Source organism: Aethalodelphis obliquidens, unplaced genomic scaffold, assembly GCF_003676395.1.
Source record: "Aethalodelphis obliquidens isolate GAN/ISIS:26980383/991018 unplaced genomic scaffold, ASM367639v1 scaffold18, whole genome shotgun sequence".
In the NCBI taxonomy this organism is placed as follows: Eukaryota; Metazoa; Chordata; class Mammalia; order Artiodactyla; family Delphinidae; genus Aethalodelphis; species Aethalodelphis obliquidens.
Genome location: NW_020837962.1, coordinates 19,506,161 through 19,522,266, shown reverse-complemented (window position 1 = coordinate 19,522,266; position 16,106 = coordinate 19,506,161). Strand labels below are relative to the sequence as shown.

The following is a 16,106-nucleotide window of genomic DNA, read 5'->3' as shown; positions in this document are numbered from 1 at the left end:
AGGAGCAGGGATTGTTTTTGCCAACGTCCTCCACCCATCGTCACTGCTGTATTCTCAGCCCCTAGGACACTGCCTGGCACTAGTAGGTGCTCAATAAACATTAATTGATTGAATACATGATGGAAAAACAATAACCGAAAGTTTTATGTCTTCTGGTTTCCTCAACTGCGATTTGGCGTGTTGCCTGGCTTGTTTCCAAAAGAGGATGCTAGACCGAGACCTGTGAACAATGGTGCATCGCTCACAGAGATCACTAACGCCCCTGGGTTCATTCCCAGAGGCTCTAAACTTTTCCGAGATGCCCCCGGGGCGGCGGGGCAGCCCCAGCCAGCGTTCGCATCCCTACCCATCACACTTCCGAAGAGGCCCCACCACTCCGGACCCGCCCACCAGGCCCCACCCACTCAGCACAGACCACGCCCCTGCGACGCCCTTAAGATGGCCCCTCCTCTGTTGGCCCCAGCCCCTCCTGCCTAGCCCCCGGTTTTGTCCCTGCAACGGAGGGTACCCACGTCGTCTTTGCCCCGCCCACTCTACCGCCTCTCCTCTTCGGCCCCGCCCCGCGCCTGGTTCAGGTCCCGCCTCCTCTGGCCCCGCCCCTCGGCCCCGCCCCGGGCTCGGCGCTCCGCGTCCCGCGCCTGCAGCAGCCTCGGCGCCTGAAGGCCGGGAGGAGCGCGGCGCGGGGCCCTCCAGACACAAAGAGCGGCTGCAGGACGCTGGTGGAAGAAGAGCGCCCGCCCGCCCCCTTGGCCTGTACGCGCGCAGGCGGAACCGGAGACGCCCCCACGCCCAGGTGAGCCGGCCGCGGGGCGTGATAGTGCATCAGGGGGCGCACAAGGGTGGGTTGGTAGGGACCAAGTGCCAGGGGCCCGCGCCTCGCTCCGCCTCCGGGCCTGGGGGCCCCGCTTCTCCTGAGACCCTGGAGCGTGGGGCGGGTCCGGTAGAGCCAGGCCCTCCGGCGGGCCGCGTCTAGTTTGGCGCTCCGGGACCTTGGCTCAGGTGGCCGGCGGGCGATCGGCTGGGGTCGCGGGGCTGCCGGGCCCGTCCTCTGGGCGGCTGCTGGCGTCCAGTTGCTGCACGGGGTGAGCTCTGAATAACATTCCCCCACTATGCCGAAGCTGTAGGACCTACCTGCTTGTTTTGGTGTATCAGGAGTTTGCACATGGAAAAATTGTTAGAAATAGGGACTCACGCTCTGGGGCGGAAAAGTCTGCTGCGAGTTTTGTCTGTCGTGAGTTGTTTGCAGAAGCGCAGCTTTCCTCCCGCCAGTGCGCTTAGTCGCAGAACCCATAAATCGTGCTGATTACTGGGAGCTCCGCGTAGGGAGCTCCGTGTATTTGCACAGGATGGAAGTGAAGAAGGTCGCGGGGTTCCCTTCTGCAACTGGAGACTTAGGCCACGCTGTGGAACAGGGAGGGGTCGGGGCAAGAACTGTGGAGCTGGAGCGCCGGGAGGGTCGAGTGACGCTCGCGCTCCCACCGCCAACACCGTCGATAGGACGGAGCGACTCTTGAGTGACGGTGATCTGCTCCTTAGAGGCAGCTGCTGTGATTTCCAGGTTTTCCACATCGGACTTAGGATACTTTTAAAACCAGAAAATTAAAAAAAAAAAAGATAGTTAAAACTGGTCGGTTAAACAGAAGGCTAAGTCAGCAGCCTCTCAGTTTTATGAACCGAGTGCAGGAGTAAGTGTATATTAAAAAAAGCTAAGGCGGTTAGGGAAGCGGCTACCACCGCGCTGTCCCTTTTCTGTTTGATTTACACATCATCCATAGTGGTTTAAGCTATTACAGATTGAACTGGTCTATATGGCAAATAACAAATATACAGCTCAGGTTCAATAAAAAATAGAGGATAATCGTTTTTGCAGAATGGTAAAATAACAAATGGTAAAATAACAAGCCATCTCCAAAGAACCTGAACTTCAGATAACGTTCATCATCAAATTAGAAAGAGAACATTTTATGGAAAAGTTAGGGTTTTAACATTTTTTCAATTGAGGAGTTTATGTTTTTATTTTTTATTTTGGCCATGCCGCGGGGCTTGTCGGGATCTTAGTTCCCTGACCAGGGATCGAACATGTGCCCCCTGCAATGGAAGCGCAGAGTCCTAACCACTGGACCGCCAGGGAGTTCCCTTCAACTGAGGAGTTTATATAAACTTTGATGGAAAGCTGTTTTTCTCTAGCTCATGTTTACCCCAGACATTGCGGTTTGCAGGGCTGCTCGGAGGTGGGCGAGCTGTGCCGTTGCTGATGCCATGCTGTGAATCCCTTAACATTAGTGCATCTTGGGTTTTGTGTCCTTAGCCCTTGTGAACATCTGGTGGTGGGAAATAGAGTAACAAAAGAGTTGCAAAGTTCTAACTGTAAGTATTCAGGGTGTTCAGATCCTGCCCCTTTATTATGAGTAGCTTTAGGTGCTGGTTACTGGATAGTTCGTTTCGTGTTTTTTTGGAAGATGACACACATGGCGTTTGGGACTTGGGGCATGTGAGAGAGCCCTCTGACGACATTCTTTTCACCTTGGACGCTTAGCTTTGGATCTTGCCACAAACAGGCGGTTGCTAAACATCTCTCTCCTTCCCTGACTCAAGACAGATCTAGAAGAAACAGTGTCTGGCGTGGCCTTGAAGTGGACGTTTCAGAGGGGGAGTCAGGGCTGTGGTGTGGCTCCTGACTGGAAGGAGTAGTGCCTTCCGGCCTGGAAGGGTGTTTCCAGTGCTGTGGCCACTTTGCTCTCCGATTCCGTGGTCATTCCCTAAAAAGTTGAGTGGCAGTGGCTGTAACTGGACTTTAGATTTGGGCTTAGCTTAGTCCTTGGCTTCAAGTACGAATTAGGAATTCAGGCTCAAGGCCAGCAGTTTGGTTAATCACAAGCAGGAGGCCAAAACTTTGGGTCAGACCCTACCTGGAGCTATTTGGAGGGAGGTGACAGCAGAAGGCTTTCCTTTCCCCATCCTTGAGGTAACCTTGAGCCCCTGGCGAAACCTCTCTACCAAAGGATCCTGACTGTCGCCATCTTTTGGTTTGTGAACCGTGGGACAAAGGAGTCCTTTGGAGCATTCTGTGTTTTTAACCTCTTGATGGAAGTTGGAGTTTGCATCTGCTGCTGGTGGGTGCACTTTTCTCTCTCTCGACCCTGGATTGTCCTTCCTTAGACTTCAAGGGATGATGCCTTTTCATTTCTCAAGACTGGTGCATAGTCTCAAATGAACCAAAGCCCTGAAGGTGCTGGCACATACCAGCTTTTGTGTGTTGACAGTTATTTTGTATTTCATGAGAGGAAACTGGCAAATCCTTGTGATGTGACACATGCTCTTATAATCCAGTTACCTTGTTTGGGGATCTGCTTTGCTTAATAAGTTAAGATTTTGGTATGTTGGAGTTTCTCAAAATGGTCATCATTTACTGTGATTGTTAAAGATCTGAAGGGAAATCAGTCTTCACAATCTCTAGGTTTTTAAGTTTCCAGTGAAGAATGTTACATTTGTAGGTATACATCAGTTATGTTTTTAGCTGCCTGTGATAGACAGCCTGACTCAGTCTTGGCTTAAACAAATAGAGGTCCCAAGAGGAAAGTACAGGCTTCAGGATGGGTTGTTCCAGTGGCTGAAGCAGCCTCTGGGGCCAGGTTGCCCCTCTTCATCACAGTGTCATGTTGGTGGTGGCTGTCTCCCTCACATCAGGAGGGAGAGGGAGTTTGGCTTTCATGGCTCGCTTTAAGAATGAGGAGTGGGGACTTCCCTGGTGGTCCAATGGGTAAGACTCTGCGCTTCCAATGCAGGGGGCCCGGGTTCGATCCCTGGTCGGGGAACTAGATCCTGCATGTATGCTGCAACTAAGAGTCCACATGCCGCAATGAAGATCCCGTATGCCACAACTAAAACCCGGCGCAGCGTAAATAAATAAAAATAAAATAAAATAAAAAGAATGAGGAGTAAAACGCCTGTTGGCCTCCGGGCCATTTGAACCGGTCACTGGCTGGGAGAGGACCCCCTCCCCAATCTGCGTCAGGTCCCCCCACTTCCCTGCCGCTACTCCCTGGGAGCGGGGTGTGTGGGGACTGCGGGGGACAGGCTTTGGGTGCCTGGTCACCGGAGGGCTTGTGTGGCTCGCCACACAGGTGGCATGTCCCCAGTACCTGAGCTCGTGCACTGGCCAAGCTACTGTCGGAAGTGGAGCCCCGTCTCTCGATCTGTGTTTAAATTTTGGCCGAGCACACTGTGTGCCAGGCTCTGTTCTCAGTGCTTCGGGTAAATTCCTTTGGGAGGTGCTCACAGCAAGCAGTCGGCTGAGCTGGGGCGTGCTGTCATTCCCATCTCGAAGACTGTACCTCACCGCCTCAGTGACAGCATCATTTCTTTACATTAGAAAGAAAATGAGGAGTTTTCAGTGTTGATACAAACCTGTGACTTGCATGATCTATCTAGACACGTGAAGTGCAGGGCAAGAGAGGAACCGTCCACCCAAATTCTGCCTGTGGGCAAGAGTGTGGATGGCTTAATAAGTTGGGCTTTGCCTCCTGTGGGCCTCGTGGCTGTGTGTGCCCTCGGAAGTAACAACGACAACTAACAACAACAAAAGAGTCTGATGCTGGGGTCGGGCTGAGCCTCTGCCAGCCCCCCCGCGGAGGGCAGTGGACTGGTCCTGCCAGGGCAGATCCGTCGGAGCGCGGTTCACACGGGGCCGTGGGGTCGCTCTCAGGGTTACAAGACGGCATGAACATAAGAGCCAACATCAAGTAATGTAATGAAACATTCACAGACTTGGAGTTTAGTTTCAGGGCACAGGAATTTTGTAAATGGTTGTAAATTCTTTCAAAACCAACAAGGCAGTCTGCTCAGTGGAGAGTTTGACAAGCAGGCTGTCACACCCAAGGGAGAGCTCACCGGATCTAGAGTATGTCCACCTGCCCTGCACTCAGGTGGTTCGAGGGGGGAGGTGCTGGCACTGTCCGTCCACATGGCCTCCTGGCTTCCGGCTTCCTTCATGGAAGTGGACAAAACCAGGCGAAAGTAGGCAGAATCATCAGTTGTGCAGCTGGGGAGGGACGACCGAGCTTTGGACAGACGAGACTCTTCCCCTCACACTGGGGAATGTGTGACCCCGTGATAACAGGGAGGGCGGTGCCTTCTGTCCCAGGGGGGTGATTCCTCTGTGCTGACTGCAGCCCCACTGGTTAGCTCCCTGGGCCCAGGTGACCGATTCTGTGGTCCGGCTCCAGTGAAGTCACCGCTCGCCGAGGATCTAGACAAAGAAAATGACAGGGCGAGTTTGCCCCCTGACTGGGCCAGAAACATGAATGCCCAATTTCTAAACCTCATAATCTACATTAATGGCCTGTTCTCGCTGCTGGTAGCACTCCTCAGAAAACCTCTTCAAATAGGATGTTTGCACGGTCCTGTGTAATTCAGACTTAGACGGCCCTGCTCTGTAGCAAAGGAGTTAAAAAAATAGCTGATAGTTCATGCAGCAATGTGGCTTTAAAATTAAGCAGTTCTTGATACATTTTAAATTCTTTTTGAATTTTCATTATTCCAAATTGTACAAATAAAATAAGACTTTGACTGCCCTGCTGTGGACGCCCCTTAACTAAGCAATCAACGTTAAGGTCCCAGTTAACCTCCTGATAAGAGGTACAGAGAGGGCTTCCCTGGTGGCGCAGTGGTTGAGAGTCCGCTTGCCGATGCAGGGCATACAGGTTCGTGCCCCGGTCCGGGAAGATCCCACATGCCGCGGAGCGGCTGGGCCCATGAGCCATGGCCACTGAGCCTGTGTGTCCGGAGCCTGTGCTCCGCAACAGGAGAGGCCACAACAGTGAGAGGCCAGCGTACCGCAAAAAAAAAAAAAAAAAAAAAGAGGTACAGAGAAGGACACCACCTTGCCTGGGGTATTCCTGCCGTAACCTGAATCTCACTGTGCGGAGACCTGAGACAAACTACATTTGAGCCACATTCTATAAAGGAAGTGGCCTCTGTACTCTTCAAAACTTTCATGGTTTCAGGGTCAAGAAACACAAAGACTGAAGAACTATTCCAATTGAATAAGTGCTAAAGGGATCTGACAACCGTATACAGTGCTTTTTTTTCTTTATTTTTTTTGGCTGCACCGTGCGGCATGTGGGATCTTTGTTCCCCCATCAGGGATTGAACCCACACCCCCTGAATTGGAAGCACAGAGTCTTAACCACTGGACTGCCAAGGAAGTCCTGTATACAGTGTTTCACCATAGACTGGATTTGTGCGGGGCAGTGACTATAAAGGACATTATTGGGACAGTGGACAAAATGTGAGTGTAAAGGTAGAGTGGCCAGTAGTATGTTAGCAATGTCACATTTCCCGAGTTTGATCCTCATACTCTGACCATGTCCTTGAGTCTGTAAATACATATGGAAGTCTTTAGGGATAAGAGGGCACAAAGTCTGAAACTCAATGGGAGAAGGAGAGAGAGGGTGGGAAAGAAAATGATCACATGGACATGATAAATGGGGCAAAGTGAAAACAATTAATTGGTGAAGATAGCTGGGTAAAGAGTATTCAAGAATTCTTTGTACTGTTTTTGCAACTTCTCTGTACATTTGAAATGATATCAGAATAAAAAGTTACAAAGACAAGTGTCCACCCTGGATTCACTGCAATCTAAATACCTTCCACCAGTAAAAGTTTGTGGTATTTCATCTTTTCTTTTTTTTTTTAAGTCTTTATTGAATCTGTTACAATATTGCCTCTGTTTTTATGTTTTGGTCTCCTGGCTGGGATGCACGTGAGATCTTAGCTCCCCGACCAGGGAATGAACCCACACCCCCTGCGTTGGAAGGCGAAGTTTTAAACTGCACCACCAGGGAAGTCCCATATTTCATCTTTTCTAAGATGCATTTTTTTTCATCTTATAACATCTCTGAATTTGGGGTGCATCTTATAATCAATGCTTTCTTAGAATTCATTGTGTCAGGTTTTGACATCAGTTTTTCTTTCTTAGTGATTTGTCTTAGAATCAGTGGCATCGTGGATTTGATGAAATATGATATTCTCTCTGGCTTTGTCTGAGAAGTGGGAAAAAGAAGACAGTGCTTCGAGTAGCTTCATGTGTAAAGTTTTTTCAGTCTCTCAGCTCGCGTCTTTGTTCCAGGCCAGATATCTGGCTACATTTGCTCATTTCCACCTCTGTGCCTGCTAGATATTTCAAACTCAACACATTCCAGGCTGGATTTCTGTCTTCACCTCCACCACCCCTAACTGCTCTTCCTCTGGGTTCCCTATCTCAGGGAGTGTAAACCTGATTTTTAACCAGAGTTGGCTCCAGAACGGCCCCATGGGAGGAGCACAGGGACCTGTCAGTGCTTATGGAGATGGGGTGTGTGTGTTCCAGTCTCACCTGGAACAGAGGCTGCTTTTTTTTTTTTTTTTCTTTTTTGGCTGTGTTGGGTCTTCCTGTGTGTGGGCTTTCTCTAGCTGCGTTGAGCGGGGGCTACTCTTCGTTGCGGTGCCCGGGCTTCTCATTGCTGTGGCTTCTCTCGTTGCAGAGCATGGGCTCTAGGCACGCGGGCTTCAGTAGTTGTGGCACGTGGGCTCTAGAGCACAGGCCCAGTAGTTGTGGCGCACGGGCTTAGTTGCTCCATGGCATGTGGGATCTTTCTGGACCAGGGATCAAACCCGTGTCCCCTGAATTGACAGGTGGATTCTTCACCACTGCGCCACCAGGGAAGTCCTAGACTGCCTATTTCTTGAAGTGTCTTTGGGCTCCAAACGTCTGTGCCTCATTTTCCCCATTTGTCAAATGAGGATATTTTCCCCAAGTCTGTCAAGATAATGTACAAGGCAAGTTAAGTTACCGTAAAACTCTGAAATTCTGTGACTTAAAATATGAGAGCATTTTAGGAAGACTTTAAATTACAATCAGTCAAGTGGCCAGTTCGCCCTAGGTAGACCCTGCTCTGAGCTCCTGCAAGTGTATGGCCGACCCTGCTGCTCACTGACTCCTAGCAATTCCTCCCAGGTTTCTTTCCGGTACCGTGTTCAGTTCATGGGTGAGTCGGGTGGGGCTGGTTGTACACCGGATGCTGGCAGCCTCCATCAGGAGCAGGTGCGTTTTATAAACTGGCCGTGCCTGGTGCTTCTGGGCTCATCTCCACGCCAGGGCCACTGTGAGTGTGGTTGGAACTACTGTAGCACCACATTGTCTCACTAGTTCTTGAACCCCTGTGTGTCAGATGTGGGAATGGCTCCATCTGAGTCTTTGTAGCGCCATTTGACTTGGGAAACTTTGAATCAGCCCAGGATGGTAACATTTTCCTTTATTTTGTTTGGCATAGCAACTGCAGTAGCAAAATACTGTGATTTCCCCGTGGCCTAGTTTCTCCGCTACCACGTTTCATTTGCATTTTGGGTGATTACTTCTTGGTGATTACGAATCTGCTTTGGGGACCACTGAGTTGTTGGTGTTGACAGTGACCTTCACAGCAGGCTCATTCTTTAGAAGGAGAAACCCAGGGTATTCAGGCCACTGCTGGATTCTGTGGACTTTTAAATATGTGTAGAGAACAAACAAGATCAACAGTTTTGTGTGATGTGCCTTTACGCTCCTAACTTCATGGCTGGAATTTAAGATAAGAAAGGTAGGATAACGGTGAGCAGGGGGTAATTTGTGTGCAGGGTTTTCTGAATTGATTTTGCGGGACGTGTTACTTTATTCTCTTGTTTTCTTTATTATCAACACAACACAAGAAAGGTTCTGGCACAGAGAAAGTTTCCTAACAGATGAATAGAAATGGACTGGGGCATGGAATGTTTGGTTGAAGTACTGCTTTTTAATTTGGGAGACTATCCAAGTTAATGTTCTCTCCTTATAGTTAGGTTTCCTAAGACAAAATTCTTGCATAACATTAGGACTTTCTAGTTTGGTTTAGAGCTAGAAGAGGCATTTTCCTATCCTGGGTTTCAGATTCCTGCACTTATTCATGGAAAAACTTTTTTTTTTTTTTTTACTATTCAAAACTGCTTTGTGGATTTGCATGTTATTAGTAGGCATGAGGTAGTATGTTAAGGTTGGTAGCTCTAACTGTGTGGTTAGACCTCAGTGTGTGTTCACTTACTAGCTCTGTGACTTTGGGCAAATTACCTAACCTCTCTGCACCTCATTTTCCTTGCTTTTAATAGAAAGTTGATAATAGTGCCTCCCTCACAAAGCTAAATTCCTCAGTGTTTAGGAATGTGCCCATTACAGGGTGAGTGCTTAAGAAATACTAGTTTTATATTGTCACAAGATTATTTAGCAAAAGCAAGCATCCTATGGAGGTGTCAAAGGTCGAGACATATATCCAGTGGTTCTGACTGTCCACAGAAAGTAGACTTCAGGGGTTGCACAGCTGGGAGTGGGGCATTGAGAAAAACTCCTAGAGCCCTTTTAATTTTTCTCTCTCAACCTTTAAGGTCACTTGACTGAAATAAAAATAAATTGCAACAATTATCCCACAAAAAGAAACTACTCAGAATGGCGAACAAAATATACAAACATTTCAAAAATTGATAAACACGGGTAACTTAAAGGAAAAGAATATATTCACCAAGACGTTATCATTACCCGGCAGGTTCTGTCCTCATTTCCTCCAGTGTGGATGAATGTATTGTGTGGAGTTGAAATGTGTGCTAGACTTCTGTTTTTTTCTGCTAATTTCTCTAGTGTTTTGTTTTTAATTTATTTTGGCTGCCCCAGTCTTAGTTGCGCGGCACACAGGATCTTCGTTGCGGCCTGTGGGATCTTTAGTTGCAGCATGTGGGATCTTTAGTTTCAGCATGTGGACTCAGTTGCGGTATGCATGCAGGATCTAGTTCCCTGACCAGGGATCTAACCCAGGCCACCTGCGTTGGGAGCGTGGAGTGTTACCCACTGGGCCTCCAGGGAAGTCCCTGGAGGGGACTTTGTGAGCTTTGTGTGTTCATGCAGTTTGCAAGTCTGTCCATTTTCACTGCTGTTGAAAACATTCACCTGGTATGCTGAGCTATTCCCTCTGGTTAGGCTTCTTGTTTTTTCTGAGCAGTTAGGGACTTTCAGATAGCATTCAATGAAAAATTTCAGGCTTCCTATTTTCTCTCTCTTTGGACATGAAAGCACACCCCTCGCCTCTTTCCTCCAGCCCCGCCACTGCTCCTTTATGTGGCTGGTGGGATGAGTGTGCAGTGGGGTCTCTGACCAGAACATCCTCAATAGCTCCTCCCTGCGAGGGGTGTGGGAGAGTCAGCCCTTGACCCCACAGGGCCGGGCAGGTGGAGTCAGCTCACATGCACCCTGTGGTGGAAACCTCTTGCTTGTGTTGTTTTAATTTGGTTTCTTTAGTGATTAGCAAGATTGTGCCTATTAAAGGTTTGCTTATTTTTGATAAAGAAAAGCAAGATCATGCAGGACTCAGCCTGTGTTCTTGGGTATCTTGACAGCATTGTTCTCGCAGGTGTGGGACCCTGAAGCCAGCAGGTGCCCCTTGCGCTGACCTTCTGGTCTGTTCTCTGACTAATGCGTGAACAAGGAGCCTTCACAGTAACATCCACTCACCTCAAAGTTTGGATCTCAAATATTTTGGAAAAGAAAAAAAAGTTAGTGTTTATGTTAATTCTCTTCTGGAATTTCTAGCTGCGATAGAGAATCAAATGCTCCAGCTGGCTTGCTGATAAAGCTCTAGGTGGTTCTGTGACCACTAATAACATTTCTCTAATGATAAGGGTCATGGGGCTCACAGCCTTGGGTGTGAGTTGTCCATCCCATTTGGGAAAGTCTCTGCTCTGCCCGCCTTCCTGCTGGCTCCAGCGCGCCCTCGCCTCTCACTTCAAGCAGAGAAATGTAGGTTACTCGTTTGTCTCTCGGAATGCATCTGTACCCACATCTCTCCTCCACAGTGGCCTCCAGGGAGAAGGTGACCTGACCACCTCCATTTACTGGGGCTGGTCCTGTTCCCAGGGTTTGAGACTGGGTGAGGGATGAGAGGGAATTGCAGCTTCACATTCCACACCTTTGCTGCTCAAACGGGAGTGAGGTTGAAACCCGCTGGGAAGTTAATAACAGACCCTCAGAGGAAAACGGAAGTGATTTTGTTTGGTCAAGCTAGCTATACGTGCTTAGCGTTTGTAAGCCTGCAGCAGGATAATTTATTGAAATTCAATATGTGTTTTAGGGACTTCCCTGGCTGTCCAGTGGTTAAGACTCCGCACTTCTGCTGCAGGGGGTGTGGGTTCGATCCCTGGTGGTCGGGGAACTAAGATCCTGCATGCCGTGTGGCCAAAACAAACAAACAAAAACCCCACAATATGTGTTTTATCTGTTTTTCCCATTCCAAGATGGTACCAGACCTTGGTGTTCCCTTGCCTCCAGGGCTCTTATGTTACAGGGCTGAAGGCAGAAGTTTCTGGAAAATGACCTCTCTCTCCCTTTAAAAAAATAATTGCTTACACAAAAATTGACTTATATGTGCATGTGTGTGTATAGTTCCAAGAGTTTTAACGCATGCAGATTTGTGTAACTGTCACCACTATGAGAACACAACAGTTGCATCACCAAAAACACGTGCTGCCCTTGGGTAGTCCTAACCCTGCCCGTGTTTGCTGACCCCATAGTCTTGCCTTTTCCAAAATGTCACATAAATGAAATCTTACAGCACGTGGCCTTTCTAAGCTGGCTGTTTCTCTCAGCGTCGGTGTGGCTGCTTGTCCTTTCACTAAGAGCAGCGTTCAGGTGAGGGTTACCACACCCGGTCCATCCATTCACCTGATGGAGGACGTTAGGATAGTCTCCACTTTTTGACAGTTACGAATGCAACTATTGTAAACATTTGCATTTGTAAACATTTCATTTTCCTAGGGTAAATACTGAGGTATGGGATTGCTGGGTCCCATGGTAAATCTTTGTTTAATTTCATAAGAAACTGCTTTCCCAGAGTGGCTACACATTTTGCATTTTCAGCACCAATGTGTGAGTTTCATTTGCTGTCCTTGCCAGCTCTGGGTATTGGAATTTCTTAAACATTTTAATTTTAGCCATTCTAATAGGTGTGTGTGGTGGTATCTCATGGTAGTTTAATTTGAATTTCCCTATTGGGGAAAGATGTTGAGCATCTTTTCTTTTCTGTTTTTTGAAAAATTTTTTTCGCTGCACCTTGTGGTGCAGATCCCCCGCATGTGGGATCTTAGTTCCCCGACCAGGGATCGAACCCATGCCCCCTGTAGTGGAAGCAAGGAGTCTTAACCATTGGACTGCCAGGGAAGTCCCTTGAGCATCTTTTCATGTGCTTGTCTGCCATCCATGTATCTCCTTTGGCAGTGTGTCCATTCCAGTGCCTTGCAAGTTTTTCTTAAGGGTTGTATTCTAAATGTTCAGTTTTACTAGGGTTTTTTTTGTTTTTTTTTTCTGACCTTGCCGTGCGGCTTGCAGGATCTTAGTTCCTCACCAGGGATCGAACTTGGCAGTGAAAGCGCCAAGTTCTAACCACTGGACTGCCTGGGAATTCCCCTTAATAGTCCTTTTTATATTATTTATGCTAGTCCTTTGTTGAATATGTAATTTGCAGAGATTTTCTCCCAGTCTGTGGCTTGCCTTTTCATTATCTGAGCAGTACCTTTAACATCAAAAAGTTTTAATTTTGCTGAAATCCAATTTATCGATGTCTTAAATGGATTTTACTTTTTGTGTCCTTTTTAAGAACTCATCTAACTCCAAGTGATAAAGATTTCCTCCCAAGTTTTCTTCTGAAAGTGTTGTACTATTATGTTTTATGTATAGATTAATTATAAAGTTTGAGTTAATTTTTGTATAAGGTGTGAGGTTTTCGTTGTTTCTTTTTCCTGCATATGGATATTCCATTGTTCCAACAGAGTTTGCTGCAAACACTATTCTTACTCTATCAAATATATATATATATATATATATATATTTGTTTTTAGGTGTTTTTTGTTTTTTTTTTGCAGTACGCAGGCCTCTCACTGTTGTGGCCTCTCCCGTTGCGGAGCACAGGCTCCGGATGCGCAGGCTCAGCGGCCATGGCTCATGGGCCCAGCCGCTCCGCGGCATGTGGGATCTTCCCGGACCGGGGCACGAACCCACGTTCCCTGCATCGGCAGGCGGACTCACAACCACTGCGCCACCAGGGAAGCCCCTGTAATGTCCCTCTTTATCCCTGATAATTTTCCTTGTTCTGAGTCTGCTTTGTCTGAGATCCACATAGCTACTCCAGCTTTCTTTTGATTAGTGTTAGCATGGTAAATCTTTCTCTATCCCTTTACTTTTTTTTTTAATAAATTTATTTTTGGCTGTGCTGGGTCTTTGTTGCTGCTCACGGGCTTTCTGTAGTTGCGGAGAGCGGGGGCCACTCTGTGACGGTGCATGGTCTTCTCATTGTGGTGGCTTCTCTTGTTGTGGAGCATGGGCTCTAGGTGCTTGGGTTTCAGTAGTTGTGGCACACGGACTCAGTAGTTGTGGTGCATGGGCTTAGTTGCACCGCAGCATGTGGGATCTTTCCGGACCAGGGATCGAACCCATGTCCCCTGCATTGGCAGGTGGATTCTTAACCACTTCGCTACCAGGGAAGTCCCTATCCCTTTACTTTCAATCTATGTGTGTCTTTATATTTAAAATGGGTTTCTTGTAGACTGCATATGGTTGGGTCTTGTTTTTTTATCCACTCTAACAGGCTCTGTCTTCTTTTTAAAATTTATTTATTTATTTATTTATTTTTGGCTGCGTTGGGTCTTCATTGCTGCATGCAGGCTTTTTCTAGTTGTGGCGAACAGGGGCTACTCTTTGTTGCAGTGTGCGGGGTTCTCATTGTGGTGGCTTCTCTTGTTGCGGAGCATGGGCTCCAGGAACACAGGCTTCAGTAGTTGTGGCGTGTAGCCTCAGTAGTTGTGACTCGCGGGCTCTAGAGCGCAGGCTCAGTAGTTGTGGCACACAGGCTTACTTGCTCCACAGCATGTGGGATCTTCCCAGACCAAGGCTCCAGCCCGTGTCTCCTGCATTGGCAGGCAGATTCTTAACCACTGCACCACCAGGGAAGCCCCCAGGCTCTGTCTTTTGATTGGTGTATTCAGACCATTCACACTGAAAGTGATTATTGATATAGTTGGATTAATATCTACTATATTTGTAACTGTTTTCCATTCATTGCACCATTCTTTGTTTCCTTTTAAAAATATATTCCCCTTTTTTCCTGTCTTCTCTGGCTTTAATTGAGCATTTTATATGATTTCATTTTCCCTCTTCTCTTAGCATATCAATTCTTCTTTTGAAAAAGAATTTTAATGGTTGCCCTGGAGTTTGTAATGTACATTTGCAACTAATCTATGTCCAATTTTTTTTTAATAATTATTTACTTATTTATTTGGCTGCGTTGGGTCTTAGTTGGGGCACGCAGGATCGTCATTGCGGCATGCAGGCTCTTCTTTGTGGCACGTGGTTGCGGCATGCAGGATCTTTAGTTGCAGCCTGTGGGATCTTTAGTTATGACATTTGAATTCTTAGTTGCAGCATGTGGGATCTAGTTCCCTGACCAGAGATCGAATCCGGGCCCCCTGCATTGGGAGCACATAGTCTTAGCCACTGGACTACCAGGAAAGTCCCTATGTACCCTTTCAAATAACTCTGTACCACTTTACAGATAGTGCAGGTACCTCATAACAGAGTATTCCCGAGTCCTCCTTCCCGTTCCTCATAACATTGCAGTCATTCATTCCACGTATCCATAAGCTATGATTACCCAGCACATTGTTGCTATTTTTATTTTGAACAGTTATCTATTAAGTCAATGAGAAAAATGAGTGAATTCCCTGGCAGCCTGGTGGTTAGGACTCCGTGCTTTCACTGCCGAGGGTGCAGGTTCAATCCCTGGTTGGGGAGCTAAGATCCCGCAAGCCATGCAGTGTGGCCAAAAAAAAAAAAAGAAAAAGAAAAGTGAAACACTTTATTTCACCTTCATTTATTCTTTCTCTTATGCTTTCCCTTTTTAAATGTTGATCTGAGTTTCTGACCTATATATATATTTTCCTTTTCTCGGAAGAACTTTTAATGGTTTTTGCAAGGCAGGTCTCCTGGCAATGCATTCCTTCAGTTTTTGTTTGTCTGAGAAAGTCTTTATTTCTTCTTCACTTTTGAAGGATAATTTCTCTGGATATACAACTACAGGTTGGTGGTTTATTCGTTCAATGCTTCAGATGTGTTACTCCATTCTCTTGCTCATGGCTTCTGAGAAGTCGGATGTAACTCTTTACTCCTCTACAGGTGAGATTTTTTTTTCCCTCTGGCTTCTTTGAGGATTTGTCTTTGGTTTTCTGCAGTTTGAATATGATATGCCTAGGTGTAGTTTTTTGGATATTTATGCTTGTTAGTGTTCTCCAAACTTCCTGGATGTGTACTTTGGGATCTATCATTAATTTTGGAAAATTCTCAGCCATTATTACTTCAAATGTTTCTTCTGCTCATTTCTGTGTTTCTTCTCCTTCTCATTGTTTAAAAAAAATTATTTTTATTTTTTTATAAATTTATTTATTTATTTTTGGCTGCATTGGGTCTTCGTTGCTGCACGTGGGCTTTCTCTAGTTGCGGTGAGCGGGGGCTACTCTTTCATTGTGGTGTGCAGGCTTCTCATTGCAGTGGCTTCTCTTGTTGTGGAGCACGGGCTCTAGGCATGCGGGCTTCAGTGGTTGTGGCATGCGGGCTCAGTAGTTGTGGCTCACGGGCTCTAGAGCGCAGGCTCAGTAGTTGTGGCGCACGGGCTTAGTTGCTCCGCGGCATGTGGGTTCTTCCCAGACCAGGGCTTGAACGCGTGTCCCCTGCTTTGGCAGGCAGATTCTTAACCATTGCGCCTCCAGGGAAGCCCCTATTTTTATTCTTATTTTTTATTTCTTGGCTGTGCTGCACAGCATGTGGGATCTTACTTCCCCAACCAGGGATTGAACCCATGCCCCCTGCAGTGGAAGTGTGGAGTCTTAACCACTGGACCGCCAGGGAAGTCCCTTCTCATATTTTAATTATGTTACACCTTTTGTAATTGTCTCACAGTTCTTGCATATTCTGTTCCTTTTTTCCCCCCTCCATTATTTTTTCTCTTTGTTTTTCAGTTTGAGAAGTTTCT

At 47.1% G+C, this 16,106-nt stretch overlaps 1 protein-coding gene across 3 annotated transcripts in view; it reads left to right on the top strand.

The window, feature by feature from the left end:
• Positions 1 to 642: 642 nt before the first annotated feature.
• Positions 643 to 16,106, top strand: part of NINL (ninein like) — a 107,056-nt gene continuing 91,592 nt past the window's right edge. For 2 of the 3 annotated variants that reach the window (XM_027118139.1, XM_027118138.1), the window contains exon 1: positions 644 to 793. The gene's annotated coding sequence lies outside the window, so the exon portion shown is untranslated. Of the gene's footprint in view, positions 794 to 16,106 lie in introns of all 3 variants that reach the window. The other variant, XM_027118137.1, reaches the window with a different exon arrangement.